General features: G+C 43.5%; 1 protein-coding gene across 11 annotated transcripts in view; it reads right to left on the bottom strand.

The window, feature by feature from the left end:
- The window catches only part of MITF (melanocyte inducing transcription factor), a 645,672-nt gene that overhangs the window by 160,605 nt on the left and 468,390 nt on the right, over positions 1–16,677 (bottom strand). The gene's annotated exons all lie outside the window — the stretch shown is intronic.

Below are 16,677 nucleotides of genomic sequence, written 5' to 3'. Positions count from 1 at the left end.
TGTAAATAAAAACACGCTATGTGTTTCACTTATTGTCAGCCCTGGCCAGGCTGTTACAGGACGAGGTACCCGCAGACGGCGGCTCTGATGCGCTTTTACTTACAATCTAAATAGTAAGTGCAAGTAAGTGTTTTTATTTGCATCAAAGGTAACGCACCTTTGGAGGGCTCTCCCCCTTCCCTCTTGTCTTTTCTATACAGCCACTGGCACCACCCAGTTGAGAGAGCAGCACCCAAGTGCAAAGGACTATATATTTTTTAAAGAGCCACACTGTTCAGCTGAGCGCAGGATTGTTTGCTATTTTCTTTTTAAATTACTCTGACACTGCAACTGTCCTTAGCAGTTGTGATGCTCATATCATTTGTTATGTATAGAATGCTGGAAGGGCCCTAGTGTAAGATTTGGGGCTCAAAGCTCCTTAGCTATGTCACTGGTGGCTATATGAACGTTTCACTGTTATATGCCCTGCGCACTACACAGCCACCCAGTTTTTGGTGTCTAGATGTGTTCCAGTCATTTTGGGATCCCACCAACAACACCCCTTCTGAAAAACCTTTAAAGGGATACTGTAGGGGGGTCGGGGGAAAATGAGCTGAACATACCCGGGGCTTCTAATGGTCCCCCGCAGACATCCTGTGCCCGCGCAGCCACTCCCCGATGCTCCGGCCCCGCCTCCGGTTCACTTCTGGAATTTCTGACTTTAAAGTCAGAAAACCACTCCGCCTGCATTGCCGTGTCCTCGACCCCGCTAATGGCACCAGGAGCGTACTGCGCAGGCCCAGTATGGTCTGTGTCTGCGCAGTACACTCCTGGTGACATCAGCGGGAACGAGGACACGGCAACGCAGGCGCAGTGGTTTTCTGACTTTAAAGTCAGAAATTCCAGAAGTGAACTGGAGGCGGGGCCGGAGCATCGGTGAGTGGCTGCGCCAACACAGGATGTCTGCGGGGGACCATTAGAAGCCCTGGGTAAGTTCAGCTCATTTTCCCCCGACCCCCCTACAGTATCCCTTTAAGAGGATAGCTCACATAACTGAAGAACATATGCCTGTGGTTATATTACCATTGTATCTGTATAACTTCACTTTTTATAATTAAACCTCAGATTGCCCTGTAATATATTAGTAGGCATGTGTGCGTTGCATAGCCTGGAACACCAAACTGGTCAGAAACTGAAACATCCCTTTAAATGTACATCTGCACCTCGACTCTTTGATTAGTGGTTTCAGTGAATGTGTGAAATTCCTGCCACCTGCTGGTGAGATGTTGCTTCTGCTTTCAGAAAAAGCAGCTTTCTAATGTTTGCACTCCTGGCCTAGTCCCGCTGTCAGAGATTATATTTACATTTCTTGGAAATTGTAAACTACACTCCAGCATGGCCTAGTGATTTCAGAACATACCGTCCTGCCTACTGATTATAATTTAGAGTGTTTATAAAAAGCAAACATTGACAGTGGCAACCTGGAGGTCAAATGTGAGAGATTTTTTTTTCATTATTGCCCAACTGTTTAGAGGCCACATATACGTCAGTTGTAGATCATAAAATTACATCATATCAAAACAGCTTTTAACTGATCCTGATCAGAGTCTCTGAAAATGTCCCTCACTTAGAAAACAAGTCATCAGTTAGCAGAGCGCTCTGTCAGAAAAGAGCCAAGCAGTCAAAGCTTGGCCTAGGCCCCTTCCTCTCGAGTGCTTTGGGAAATACCAGTGGCCATGCAACGCTCAGGACTTGTGTTACTATGCGATTTTCACTGATGTGATTACTTTTTATTATAATGGATGGGTATCGCAATGTGTTTGTGTATTTTCATTGGAAACTATGGTTTGTGATTCCGCAGTGAATCGCAACACATGAGTAGGGACATCAGGCAGTGCGTTCTATGCACTTCTGATGTTCTAGCAGATCATGTTTCTTAAATCATGTCCAAAAATGCAAGTGTGGAAAAGGGCCTTCAAGATCCTACCTCATAGTTCACTTTTGCATTCTTATGCTACATACGCATACTGGAATAGACTTGGCCTGGACAGCTGGCAAACACTGCCTCAGGAGGGAAACAAGAGTGTTTACAGGAGGACCGAATCTTTAGTGATGTCCAATGCTCGAGTGACTCCCAGTACTACCTGCGCAGATGCAGAATGCTCCCAGTGAAGTGAACGCGGCGGGCACGCATGGCCAGGCCATGTATGTGCAGAGGAGCCCAAGTGACACAACTGAAGGTGGATTACCGTGGCTGATAGCAGGCGAACAGAGGCACCAGGGAGGATGGCGAGGGAGGAAAAGGTGGTCATGGGACTGAGGGAGGGCAGTTTCTAGGCTAAATTGCACCCAGCACGATGGTGTAAAAATGTTGTGCCCCCGCCCCTCCCCCCCAGTATGAGTTAGATAGGCAGGTGCCCCCAGTATGGGTTAGATAGGTAGGTTCCCGTAGTATAGGTTAAATACGTAGGAGCCCCCAGTATATATTAGATAGGTAGGTGCCCGCATTATATGTTAGATAGGTAGGTGCTCACAGTATAGACTAGATAGGTAGGTGCCTGCAGTATAGGTTAGATAAGTAACAGCCCCCAGTATGTTAGATAGGTAGGTGCCTCCAGTATAGGTTAGATAGGTAGGTGCCCGCAGTACAGGTTAGATAGGTAGGTGCCCCCACTGTATGTTGGATAGGTAAGTGTCCACAGTATAAGTTAGATAGGTAGGTGTCCCAGTATAGGTTAGTTACCCGCAGTATAGGTTAGATAATTAGGTGCCTCCAGCATAGGTAGCCAAGCATAGGACCAGTGATGAGCGACAGCGGGCATTGTGCAGTTAAAACTCACCTTCCGCGATCCCTGCAGCCTCTATGTCCTTCCTCTCCCAGGCATACATCACGTTAATAACAGCGCCCCCTGTGATGACATGCGGTTACGTCATCATAGCGGCAGACGCCTGGGAGAGGAAGAGGCTTCAGGTTCTAGACAGAGGAATCAGATCATATCACTTGTTCTAATCTAGACAGAGAAGTCAGATCATATCACTTGTTCTAATCTAGACAGAGAAGTCAGAACATATCTCTGGTTCTAGACAGAGGAGTCAGATCATATCACGTGTTCTAATCTAGACAGAGAAGTCAGAGTATATCACTGGTTCAAAACACAGAAGTCAGAACATGTCACTGGTTCAAGACACAGAAGTCAGAATATGTCACTGGTTCAAGACAGAGACGTAAGAACATGTCACTGGTCCAAGACACAGAAGTCAGAACATATCCCCGGTCAGGGGTCTAGTTCTGGAAAAAGAGGTGAGTGGACTCACCCTAAAAACCCCTGCGCCACGCACAGTGTGGCGTGCCAAAAAATGGGCGTAGTCAAACAAATGTGGGCGTGATCATGGATGGGGCCAAATATACATGACCTTAGCAGTGATTTAAAAGGTCTGCCAGGGAAGTTTGAGCTCTGCCATAGTGTATCCCCCAAAAATAGATGTAATGTGACAGCATTTCACCAAAAAGACACACAATCTGGTAGAAGTTCCTCCAAAATACAGATAATACGGCAGTGGTTCCTCCAAAATAGACAATGTTGCAGCAGCAGTTCCCCCAACATACACATAATTTCCCCAAAATACACAAAACCTGGCAGTGATTCACCCAAAATACACGTAACACCCAAAATACATATAATCTGGCAGCAGTGGTCCCCCAAACATACACAATCTGGCAGCAGTTCCCCATAATACACATAATCTGGCAGCAGTGGTCCCCCAAACATACACAATCTGGCAGTAGTTCCCCAAAATACACATAATCTGGCAGCAGCCGTTCCCCTAACATACACATAATCTGGCAGCTGTTCCCCAAAATACATAACAGCGGTTCCACAAAAATGCAGATAATCTGACAGCAGTTCCCCCAAAATAGGTACCCCCAGTATAAGTAGCCATGAGTATAGTAGTCCCCAGTATATGTAGCCAGAGGTATAGTTGCCTAGTATATTTAGCAAGAGGTATATGTGCCCAGTATATGTAGTCAGGGGTTTAGTAGTCCCCAGTATATGTAGCCAGAGGTATAGGTGTCCAGTATATGTAGCCAGGGGTATAGGTGTCCAGTATATGTAGCCAGGGGTATAGGTGCCCAGTATATGTAGTCAGGAGCATAGTAGTCCCCAGTATATGTAGTCAGGGGTATATGTGCCCAGTATATGTAGTCAGGGGTATATGTCCCCAGTATATGTAGGCAGGGGTATATGTACCCAGTATATGTACTCAGGGGTATATGTGCCAGTATATGTAGTCAGGGGTATATGTGCCTAGTATATATAGCCAGAGGTATATGTCCCCAGTATATGTAGTCAGGGGTATATGTGCCTAGTATATGTAGTCAGGGGTATATGTCCCCAGTATATGTAGTCAGGGGTATATGTGCCCAGTATATGTAGTCAGGGGTATATGTCCCCAGTATATGTAGTCAGGGGTATATGTGCCCAGTATATGTAGCCAGAGGTATATGTCCCCAGTATATGTAGTCAGGGGTATATGTGCCCAGTATATGCAGCCAGGGGTATATGTCCCCAGTATATGTAGTCAGGCAGCACAGAGAGGAGGGATTGGTGGGCACAGCGGGGAATGTCTCCTCCCCCCCTCAGGGCTCCCCCTTCCCCCCTCTCCCCCTCCAGTCCAGAACTAAAATTTGTGGGAGCCTGACAGCAGCGTGACTTACCTCTTCCTTCCGGGTAAGCCGGGTAAGTAGTGATGTCCGGCTCATTTGAGCTGGTTCTTTCCTGTGAGTTGTGTGATCCGGCTCATCATACTGAACCGAATCAGTTCAGTGGAGGAGACAGGAACTGCAGCTGCAGTGTTCAGCTGCAGTTCCTATCTCATCCACTGAACTGATTCAGTTCAGTGTCATGAGCTGGATCACACAACTCACAGGAAAGAACCGGCTCAAATGAACCGGACATCACTACTTACTCAGCGTTTGGAACGAGAGTGAGGTAAGTTTCGACTCCCGTCCGCTGCCAGCCACCCGTACGTTAGTTTTGGAGGGGAGAGCGGGGGATGGAGAGCCCCAAGGTGAGGGAAGGAGGGGGGAGATGGCTCCCCTTCCCCACCGCTGCTCACAGCTCTCCTTCCACTGTGCTCTCTCCCTCCACAGATGCCAGGGTGGACGGCGTCCACTCTCTAAAAAAAGCAAGTGGACGTCGTCCACCTGCGTCCACGCCCCTCTCGACCTCTGTCCCCGGTTGAAGACAGAAAATAACTTGTATTACTTTTAGCCTAGAAAGCTTTTCTGAGATGCGGAATTCTCTTTGCCACATTCCTGTACTTAATTATTGATTGCAGCTTGTAATGGTACAAGTTGAAATATAAAAAAAAAATACTTGGCATCACATTAAATGTTTTTCCTGCCAAGGACACAGCCTTAAATACAATCATTTTACTATTGTCACAACAGCGAGGGGGAGTCACATTAATTCTCAGGTTAGGTCCACCTAGAGATAACTTAAAAAACACTAGGCCAAGAAACCTTAATATTTTAAATACTTATGTAAACAAATATAAGATGTAGTTTTAAGATGTACTGTAAATGATTTTTCCCACATAGCTGTCACTTGCAGTAGGTGTTATTAGACTGCTGGCTCTGAATCTCTTACCAGCAGGTTTTGAACTAGTGCCTCTTCTCATGGGAATTCAAAAATTAACCTCAATATCTTGGTAACTATTGAGGAGTGTGGGAGGTCAGGGGTTAATTTAATATGTAAAAATAAGTTAAAAATAGGTCCTTTATTGATTTTTTTTTTTACTTTTTGGCCACAAGATGTCTTTGCTGCTCACTTTCTGATGCGTAGTAATACTACGCATAGAGGAAGTGATGTGTGGACGTTTTTTGTGAATGACAGCGCCGTCTCATACGGCTGTAGTTATTCACACGGGGACTACGCCCCTGCCAGCAGTCATGGCATTTTGCAGGGACGTAGTTACTCGTCCCGGGGGAGGTGAAGTGGTTAAACAATACCAATTGTTTGACAGTCCTGCTGGTCTCTTTGGCTGCAGTAGTGGCTGACTCACACACCTGAAACAAACATGCAGCTAATCCAGTCTGACTTCAGTCAGAGCACCTGATCTGCATGCTTGTTGAGGGGCTGTGGCTAAAAGTATTAGAGACACAGGATCAGCAGAAAAGTTAGGTAACTGGTATTATTTGAAAAGGAAAAATCCATATCCTTCTCAGTTTAGGTTCCCTTCAAGCTGAATTCCCACCAGAAATTAAATCAGGGAACCTAAGGCAACATAACACGATGAATGAGCTTTTTTTGATCGATCTTGTATGGCAGGAACATGCTACAGCACACGATGGTCCCAGGGGCGTAGCAATAGGGGGTGCAGAGGTTGCGACCGCATCGGGGCCCTTGGGCCAGAGGGGCCCCGTAGGGCCCTCCCTGAACTGCAGTATTAGCTCTCTATTGGTCCTGTGCTAATAATAATTACTTTTATAGATACTTTGAATAGTGATAATCATTAACAAACTGTTCCCCATCCCCTTCTTGCACCTCTGACACTGTAGTTGCCATTGGCAAGTTTTGGCGCGCTGTATCAATTGTTATGTATAGAGTGCTTGGGGGGGCCCCATGTAAAACTTGCATCGGGGCCCAAAGCTCCTAAGCTACGCCACTGGATGATCCTGAACGATAGTTCAAATGATCACGGTACTTTGCACAGGCATTGTCGGGGATATTAAAGATACAGTGCGCCATGACGGTTGTGATCTCCACACGTCGCAAGAGAATCATGCAAACTTACTCACGGTCTAAAATCGCAGGAACGATCGTTAGAGGCAGAAAAAGTTCTATGTCGCAGAAAAACATCACCAAATCACCAATCACCAAAAAATTGTGTCTTGGGGACAGACCTTCAAAGTCACAAATATTGCACTTTTCCAACAATTTCTTCACCATTCTATCATTACACACATTTATAATTTTTCCCTTTTTCCTTCAACTTTTTTCTTAAAAATTACATCTATTACAATGATTGCATGCCTCCTTATTACCGTTTTGCTTTTGTTTTTTTAGCTTCAACTACTAATAGTTTCTTTCCTTTCAAATTGAACCATACATTTTTTTGGGTTAAATGATTTTCATACATCTGCTTGCACACCAAATTCGTGGACAAATTGATATGAACATTACTGATCAAAAATTCTCAAGAAAAATGGCAATTTAGATCACATTTCTGACTGACTCTGGACAAGGTGGGAGAGGATCTGTCACATCTGATTGGATTTCAGTGTTTTATGTATTGTGCTTTTATCCACCTATATATGGGTAGCTAAAAGAGACTCCGTAACAAAAATTGCATCCTGTTTTTTATCATCCTACAAGTTCAAAAAGCTATTCTAATGTGTTCTGGCTTACTGCAGCACGTTCTACTATCACCATCTCTGTAATAAATCAACTTATCTCTCTCTTGTCAGACTTGTCAGCCTTTGTCTGGAAGGCTGCCAAGTTCTTCAGTGTTGTGGTTCTGCTATGAACTCCTCCTTCCAGGCCCCTCTGTGCACACTGCCTGTGTGTTATTTAGGATTAGAGCAGCTTCTCTCTTCTCTCTTATCTTTTACAAGCTGGATAAATCGTTCTCTGAGCTGGCTGGGCTTTCACATACTGAGGAATTACAGACAAGGGCAAAGCTGTTTGCAGGAAGAAACAAGCAGCCTGAAACTTCAGTGCATGAGAACAGGGGGAAAGAAACACACAAATGATCTCTTGAGATTCAAAAGGAAGGCTGTATACAGCCTGCTTGTGTATGGATGTATTTTCTATGTGTGGACATACTGTACATCAACCTACTTCCTGTTTTGGTGGCCATTTTGTTTGTTTATAAACAAACTTTTTAAAACTGTTTTTAACCACTTTAATGCGGCGAGGAGCGGCGAAATTGTGACAGAGGGGAATAGGAGATGTCCCCTAACGCACTGGTATGTTTACTTTTGTGCGATTTTAACAATACAGATTCTCTTTAAGACACAATATAAATTCACACATTTTTGAGCAGAACAAAAAAAAGCCTATTCAATGAAATCAGGTTTATGTAAAATGATTTGCTCAGTACCAATGATACATATATTATTACAAAGGTTATAGTACTTTTCCATAGTTGTCCAGCCTCCTCAGTTAGATTAAGCACTTCCAAACCCAACATAACTTGATCATTATCTTTTAGTAAATGATTAATACAATGCAGAAGCAGCTCCTGTGGTACGCAGAGCTTAATTATACGACAGAGGATGATCTGCTCCAACGCTCAATACACACACTACAGGCAGTCCCCATACGTGTTTAAGTTCATTTCCACAAGAAACTAAGTAAAAACTCCATTCTATGAAAGTAAGGTAGACATGAAGAGGTAGATAATGGAATATGGCTGTATTTGTAACATTTTCTTTTACTACCAAGACTAGTAGAGGTGGTCAGGCAATCTTTGGGTCGTACATACACAAACACCATGGTTGTTGCCTAAAGGGATTGTGACACAATCAATCAAATCAACAATTTGTGAGTGGAGTGCTGTACAGACAGATGCTGCGTTTGAGACAGGTCATTTGGGAGCCACCATAGGCTGTAATGTGAGTTACATCTGTAGTATTGCTCATTGAGCAATTTGGGGGCTGGAAATAGCCGGAGCCCAAATACGGTGTAACTACGATTTTTAGAAAACAGGTAATCTGTAAGGGAATAGATTTGAAAAATAGGCAGGAGAATAGATAGAGCAGTGTTTTGGCTTCACCCTGCGCCCAAATTTCCCTGTGCAGTTTTTACATGTGCCTCCTTACAGCAAAAGGATGTGTACTGTTTCAGTGGATGAGGAAGGGGGGAGGGTGCAGCACATGATGGACCAGCTTCTGATAGGAGGGCTCGATTACGGGCAAGGTGGCTGATTTGTATAGCGCTTAAACTCAACTATAGAATAAATGGCAGATCAGGTATCTGATATCTACCTGATTCGGATTAGTTTCCTGGTCTCACACATTGTACCAGTAGACAGACCAGTTTACAGAAGAAATCCCATCTAATATGGCTTGTACTTTTGGATGCAGCAGCCATCCATTGCTTCAACTAACTCCTCCCCCTCTGCTGCTGAACATCGACCCTCTAAAATGATAAAACATGGATTGGGCGTGCCCTAGTTTTTTTTATCGATTTTAATCACATTCAGTGTTTTTATCAAATGTAATGTCTAACCCATTTTTAAAAAGTTGCACTGTGTATAAAGGTCAGCATATTGGTTGGCATGATGAACCTAGACATTAACATTTGGACTTTCACTCACAGCACATGTCTGAACCCCTTACCAGAGCTTTACATAATATAGGAGAGCCTAGTCATTATCTGTTTACCTTAAAGAGGAACTCCAGCCTAAACAAACATACTGTCATTAAGTTACATTAGTTATGTTAATTAAAATAGATAGGTAATATAATCTCTTATCCACACTGCTTTAAAAGAACAGGCAAATGTTTGATTTCATGAGGGCAGCCATCTTTTTGGTTGAAAGGAGGTGACAGGGAGCATGAGACACAGTTCCAACTGTCCTGTGTGCTGATCACCCCTCCCAGTTGCTAGGCAACGTGAATAACAACATAGGAAATCCCATCATGCTCTGCACAGCATCAGGGAAAAAAAGCCCAGGCTTTTTTTCTTTGATGGGTGGAGCTTAGCTAAAAATGAAGCTAAAAATCATTTATGCAGCTTGAAATTGGACTAATCAAACTTTACCTTTAGAAGGATTTGATTGGTTCATGTTCACGCTGCATAAATTTGAATACAACATTTACATAATGTTACATCAACTCAAAATTATTTGCATCTCATTTACCATCCATAGGACTAACAACTAAGGCCTCCTTTCCACGGACTGTTGAGCTGTGTGCTCAGCAAGCAGTTACCAGGCAGCAAAGAGCAGTTACCAGGCAGCAACAAGCAGTTTCCAGGCATCAGTGAGCAGTTATGAGAGTTTGAGAGGCATTTCACCGCTTATCAATAGTTTGTGGAAAAGAGGCCTAAAGCACTTCAATGTGGTTGCAACCTGGGATTGAAATTACAGAAATCAATTGATTTCATTTACACATTTGCAGTTTTTTCCTGAAAGTTCCAGAAACCAATCACACCCCCCTAATGTTCAAGGAGGGACCATTAATCTACCAGGATATTTCTGGAAGGAAACCAGAACATCAGATGAGGAGAATATAAAATTGGACACAGACAATGCTCTGGATGGAATTGGAACCTGTGTAAACTGCTTAGCCACTGTATCTATTTAGTGCAGAAAGACAAAAGTTTAAATACTGTATATTCTGACGTATAAGACTACTTTTTAACCCTTGAAAATCTTCTGAAAAGTCCCCCTGACGTCTTATACGCCGGATGTCATTGATGCCGGGTGATGCAAGCTATCCTGTTACCGACTCTCAGATCTCGCTGCTGAGGACTGTAGTGAAGCGGTGCAGGCGCACATGTGCGCGATCTGAGAGGCAGAGAAGGAGGTAAATAGGATACAAGAGTGAGCCAGAAGGGTGGAAGAGGCATGTTTTATGGGCACAGCACAATCTATTCTTCCATACCGCTCTGATAAACAGGGAGACAGGGAGAGCTGACCAATCCGCTTAGAGAGAGTTCACCAATCTAGCCAGTCAGTCGCCTGTATACTGTTATATACTGGGTACAACATACAGTATAACACCAGTATCTGTTCATACATAACACCAATATATGATGTTTCTTTTACATTTTTATTTGGTATGCGTTGGAAGAGGGGTATTCTTATACGGCGAGTATATCCCAAACTCTATATTTTAACTGGAAAAGTTGGGGGGTTGTCTTATACGGCCAGTCGTATTATACGCCAGAATATAGGGTACTTAAAAAATTTTTTTTTTATCTAGGAACACATGAAGTGTTGCATTATAAGATTGTCTCCATTTCCAGAGACAAATCTTCACAGCCTGGAACTCTCCCAGAACATCAGTGACAGTAATAAGTCACGCTTTGTGAAGAGGGAGAGGGGAATGGATGAGTAAGTGACACAGGAATGCAGAAAGTTATGCAGGACAGTGTCTGTCATGCATACAGAATTGTGACCATGAGACGTAAGTGGTAGGTGTGTGTCTGTGTCACATGAGGAAGGTGTGTGAGGGGTGTGCGGGTTCATTGTGCAAGACAGAGGCACGCGCCAAGCAATGTACTAGCACAAACCAGGTCCTGGTGGTTCTGTCTCCTCTGTTACCGTGAAGGGAGCCAGGGTGCGCACATGTGCCCACACCATTACTGTGTCAGCTGATTCCTCTGCAGAGTTAAGCATATCTTAAGTACACATGCCAGGTGGGCAAAACTGGTTCTCACATCTGCTTGTAATACATAAATGTCCAGGCTTACAGATTACTTGCTGGCACAATGCTTGTTTATATTGCAAGACATATATAGAAATGTGTGTGCTCCTGAAAGTAAAACAAACTGTATGTTGGTGTTCCAATCCTATGTAGCCACTCCAAAGCCAGCTTGTATCTGTATATAAGTCACATGATTAGCTAGCTTGTCTCTGTATATAAGTCACATGGTTAGCCAGCTTGTATCTGTATATAAGTCACATGATGGAAAATCAATTTTAAAGTATTTGGCCAAGAACTCCTTAGCCAGCAAAAACTTCTGGAGCTGCAGGCTGTGATCATCTTAGAAAGCTCTGTCTGTGCGTAACCTCCTTGCAGTCTGAGTAGCAGGATGATGCTGAAGCAAGGAGCAGCACTAGCCACACCCATAAGGACTGCTGTTAACACTTTCAGCTGCTTTCAATATATGACCTGATAATTTAAATTAATGGTAACATTTGTGCACTCTGTTTACTAAGCAGGCAGATGGTGCACTTAGATCTGTGTCAGTGTTTTTTCTTATGCAGCAAGGTAGTGTTTAGCAATCTCGCTTGGCAGCGCTGGGTCCCCGGTTCAAATCCCAGCCAGGGCACTTTCTGCATGTCGTATGTATGCTCTTATCGTGTCTGTGTGGGTTTCCTCTGGGCACTCAGGCTTCCCCCTAAATTGTCCCTAGACTACAATGGACATATGACCACTGCAGTTGCATTCGGTGGTTCCATATCCCCCATGGGGCTCAAAGAACTAGTGCCAGCTGCTTCTCTGCTCGGTTGCAGGAAAGCATTTACTGTTGACAAACTGCGCCACCCACAGAATCCCATGTGCAACGGTCCTATGAGTCACATGCGAATGCTAAAGTAAAAATGGAATTTCAATTTGTAGCATTTCCTATATTCTGGTTTAGAGGACAAAAATGAATCTGGCCATGTTGAAAATGAAGAAGAGCAGGAGTGGTCCACCCATGACTTGCATCAGGCGGCGTCATCCGAGCCGCGGCCACCTCCTCCAGGACAGTCCCAGTCCCCCCCTACTACCAGACCTCAGATCAGCGGCACCCCGCAGAACGACAGTGAAGGGAGAAGAGTGGCTCCTCTAGCGCAGCCCATATACAGGAAGTACTTACTTCTTGTATATGCGCCATTAACGGGGGAACCCCTCTCCTCCCTTCACTGCGACGCTGTGGTTTGCCGATGATCTGAGGTCTTGTAGTAGCAAGGCAAGGGGGGACTGGGACTATTATGGAGAAAGCTGCTGCTGCTGCTCAGAAGGTAAATGAGCGGCGGCTGGGGAGGGAGGGGGGCAGGGGACGGAGGGGTTGCAGGCTGGTTACCTTCCTTGGGGCACTTACCTGGCTAATCTATACTGTGGGCAACTATACTGGCTACCTATATTGGGGGCAACTATACTGGCTACCTAGACTAGGGCATCTATACTGGCTACCTATACTGTGGAAAGCTTTACTGGCCCCCTATACTGGGGGCAACTATACTGGCTAACCGATACTGTGGGCAACTATATTGGCTACCTATACTGGGACAGCTATATTGGCTACCTATACTGGGGGCAACTATCTGGTTACCTATACTGAAGGCAACTATATTGGCTAACCTATACTGGCTATCTATACTGTGGGTAACTATACTGGCTATCTATATTGGCTAACCTATACTGGCTATCTATACTGTGGGTAACTATACTGGCTACCTATATTGGTGGCAACTATACTGGCTACCTATACTGGGGTCAACTATACTGGCTACCTATACTGGGGCAACTATGCCTGGCCAACCAATTCCGGGGGCACCTGTGCCTGGCTACCTATATTGAGGGCAACTATACCTGGCTTCCTATACAGGGGGCACCGATACTTGGCTACCTACCTACCCATACTGAGGGTGTTTTTTGTTTGGGGTCGCACCACAGCAATAACATGTGATGCAAACTGTCAGGTGCTGTGCGATCACTCTAAATGGGGGGGGTCACACATCCTCTCAAGTTTGCCTCAGGCCGCAAAAAGTCTAGAACCGGCCCTAAAGTAAGTATTCTTGTTGGTCACTAGAAACAAAACGGACATTTGCTTTTTCAGATATTTTCATACAGGATGCGATGTTCACATGATTTTGATTAATACAGAATTGATTTTTGGTTTCAGAGCATGAAGGCAAAACATCATTTACATTGATTAGGGAAGGAGAATTGCCAGGATCTCACTAGCAATGTGTGGCCCATATGTCAATTTACTTTCTAATGACTACACTGATTTCAATCACCCAATATGCAATTAGGCATGCTCTGGAAAAGCGATGTGCAAAAATGTCAGCGCTATGTAAATACTAAATAATAATATGCATGTGCAGTACGCTAATCCTCCAATCAGAAATCACTACAGCTAGCCTCACACATAACACTTTGACATTTACATAAGATTGTACAGAAATCAGTCAGAAATCTGTAGGTGGCCACTAACAATGCAATTTGCTGAATAATCGTTTACAATGATTCTTCATATGAACGAACGAACGAACGAACATGATTGATTGTGACCACTAATGGACAAAAATCTCCTAACCAATCCAGTCAGATTAATGAAAACACTCCGATTTATCGATAGATCCCCTCAATCTGATTGGATTGGTTAGGAGATGTGTGTCTATTAGTGGTCCCAAACGATCATGTCCGATCATTCGTACGAAGAATCATTCATAAACGATTGTTTGGCTAATCCTGCAGTTAGTGGCAACCTTTTGTGTTGTCAGCTAATTTAAGCATAAAACTGTGCCAGATGTTTTCACGTCAGCAGGGCTGGATTTGTACTCTTTACCGCCCAAGGCCACTGTCAGCAGCCGCCCCCTTCCATATAGGTAGCCAGACAACCCTCCCCCCCAGTTTAGATTGATGACCCCGCCTTCCCTAAAGTATAGGTAGCCTGATGACCCCTCCCCCTTAACTCTAGTATAAGAAGACAGATGACCCTCCCCCTTTCATATAGATAACATGATTACCTCCTTCCTTCAGTATAAGCAGTCAGGTAACAATACCCTCCAGTATAGCCTGCCCCCCACCCGCCCTTGATCCTGTGGTGCCCTAGGCCATGGCCTATATGGCCTTGACTTAAATCCGGCCCTGAACGTCAGCAACACAGATTTCAAACATAGCCACATATTTTGCAGTCTCTTCTTTTCAGCGCATTTTCATTTCCATTTTAACCGTAAAGCATACACCTTACAATCTGGATTGTAGAGAGTAGTCTCACATCTATGAAGTAATAAGGTCCATGGATTTTATGTATTCTGAACAGATTGTCTGGGAAGGTCCTCAGAGAACAAAAACGTTGAACAAGATTGCATAATGTGTCGCCAGTTACAATCTGAGTAAACAATGTTCAGCTGATCTTGCCAAAATCAATGTTGCATGAGGATTACCAGATTGTAAATGTAATACATTATTTATGCAGGCTGATGCGTTACATATTCTGACAAAACTGCTCCAAGATTGTACAGTAATATTTTTAAGGTGTCCATTAACAGTACAATATTTTCCTCAGATGTGATCATTCGATCAAATTTGTGGAATAGTAAGAAATCAGAAGGTATTTATCGATTGTTCCATAAATGGGACAATAAGGGCACTTTCTTTCTTCAGATCGAATTTTAAAATCCAAACGTTCAGATCAACAAAATTCTGTATTCCAATCGACCATAATATCAATATCATGCAAGCAAGTGGTTAATCTTGTTAGACCATGAATGCAGATCAGATGTTTCTGACAAAAAATCTATGTCTATTAAGCCCTGTACACACTACAAATTATGATTGGCCAATCACAGACCAATTTAACCACCTCCATGTAGTATGGGGGTCATCAATTAAAATTGAAAGTGTGAACCAGGCTTTAGAGGCAGAGGATCAGCAGGAAATGTGTTTAAAGGTCAACTGAAGTGAGAAGAATATGGAAGCTGCCATATTTATTTCCTAATAAACAATACCAGTTGCCTGGCTATCCTGCTGATCTTTTTGGCTGCAGTAGTGTCTGAATAACACCAGAAACAAGCATGCAGCTTATCTTGTCAGAAACACCCGGAGCCATATGCAATTCACTTTTTCACCTGAGTTTTCTCCTTGGTGATATTTTCACAACTTAAAATAAAATGCTTTTTAAACCCCCAGCAAGCAAACAAATATTGAAAATAATTTTTAGCCATTTTTCAACCAGTTTTTGGTGCTTATTAATTATATAGTGCTAAAAAGTTAATTGAAACTGAAGATGAAAAAATATCTCCTAGGAGAAAACTCAGGAGAAAAAGTGAATTGCATATGGGCTCCGATCTGCATATGTTTGTTCAGGGTTTTAAGGTGCGTACACACATGCGACTATAGTCGTTTGAAACGATCGTTCCCCGATCATTTCACACGACGATCGTTTAAAAAAAAAGCAGCCAACGACCATTAAGTCTAACGACGGACGAGCTAGATCGTTGAAAACGAACGATCTATCTTGGCAAATTTTTTTCCATCGACGATCGTTTGCAAAAGTAGTGCATCGTTGGAAAACGGTCGGTCGTACTAGGCGTGACATGCGCTTTTTGCTATTTCTCCATGGAACTTTTCATTTTTATGCGCAAGCGCAATAGTTGTTTTGCGTGATGTAACGTTCGTTCTAACGATCAGATCGTCACATACTTCACTTAGGTAGTTCTTCAGTCAATTAAATGTTTGTTCGTCGTTCACAACGAACGATCGTTGTCGTATGTGTGTACGTAGCTTCAGGCTAAAGCCTGATGCACACTTTCAATTATGATTGGCCAATCACTGATCGATTTTACCACCTGCATGTAGTATGAAAGTTTCAATATCTGTTAACCCTCATAGTACATGGAGGTGGGAAAATTACTTGGTGATTGGCCAATCATAATTGAAAGTGTGTATAAGGCTTAGAAGTATTAGAGGCAGAGGATCAGCAGGACTGCCAGGCAACTTGTAATGCTTAAAAGGAAATAAATATGGCAGCCTCCATATCCCTCTCACTTCAGTTGTCCTTTAAAAAGAAATAAATCGATATGGCAGCCTCCATATCCCTCTCACTTTAGTGTGGCCAGGTGCATGCAATCTGATCCTATTTGTATTCATGTAAGAAAAAGATTGTTTAGCTAGACCAGTATACTTCAAGGAATTGGCAAGTGTGCATAAGGATTGTACAATCAAACTGATCAATCAAGTTGTGTGTAGCCATTTCATTCACTGTTCAAACTCAGCTGACCGCATATATTAAAACCAGATAATGC

Source organism: Hyperolius riggenbachi, chromosome 9 (genome assembly GCF_040937935.1).
Source record: "Hyperolius riggenbachi isolate aHypRig1 chromosome 9, aHypRig1.pri, whole genome shotgun sequence".
NCBI classification, from domain to species: domain Eukaryota; kingdom Metazoa; phylum Chordata; class Amphibia; order Anura; family Hyperoliidae; genus Hyperolius; species Hyperolius riggenbachi.
Note: the sequence above shows the minus strand (reverse complement) of the source record. Positions and strands in the feature narration are given on the sequence as shown.